This window comes from Pollachius pollachius (genome assembly GCF_949987615.1).
Source record: "Pollachius pollachius genome assembly, chromosome: 12".
NCBI lineage: Eukaryota > Metazoa > Chordata > Actinopteri > Gadiformes > Gadidae > Pollachius > Pollachius pollachius.
In genome coordinates, this window is record NC_136945.1 from 163,162 (window position 1) to 164,036 (window position 875).

Below are 875 nucleotides of genomic sequence, written 5' to 3' on the forward strand. Positions count from 1 at the left end.
TGACGGAAAGTAGTTATGGGTAATAAATAAAGACGGGGGGGGGGGGAGAGGGAGACTGGAGGGGGGAGAGGGAGAGGGAGAGGGAGACGGGGGGGGAGAGGGAGACGGGGAGAGAGACAGAGGGTGTCCGGCCGTCTGTCTGTGGTTTCTTTCGACAACCGACACAGAGACACTGAGAACCCCCCCAACCAAAACCCAGGGAGGAAAAACATTTGTGGTTTTATTTATAATTTCTGATTAATATTAGGTCTGTCAAGCGATTAAAAAACATAATCTAATTAATTACAGCATCTGTGATTAATTAATCTAAATTAATCTCATACTTTCATTTTTCCGAGAAGGTATTTCAAAAATAATTTAATTCAAGTAAATTATGGCAGATGAGTGTCTTTCATTAACATACGGTGCATGTTAAGATCAAATGAATAACATTTCCATCTCACTCAGGATTCAATGCATCTCAGTCGAGTGTGGCTTGACGAGGCTGGCTGCTAGCGCCAGCTTCAGGGGCGGTGGCAGCTCGTACCTGCCAGCTTGCTACCAAACGTTTTGCGTTGAGGTGATATTTAAGGGTTGATGAACTCGGTGATAGGAAAATTCCTTACTACAGAGATTGCAGATAACGGTGTTCCTATCTACAGTTCCGTCTGGGAGTTTAAACTTTAACTTTTCCGTGCACGGACCGAGCAGCGTCTTCTCGTCTGTCTCCATTTTGTTTCAACGCAAATGACGCACCGGGTCAAAGGGCACTATAGAAGCGTGATTAATCTGCGTTAATTTGACAGCCATAATTAATATATTATTTTTCTTAAGGCACTTATGGAAGCATTATTCACTAAAAAAACGAGAAATCATCAGCTGAACACACAAGAACA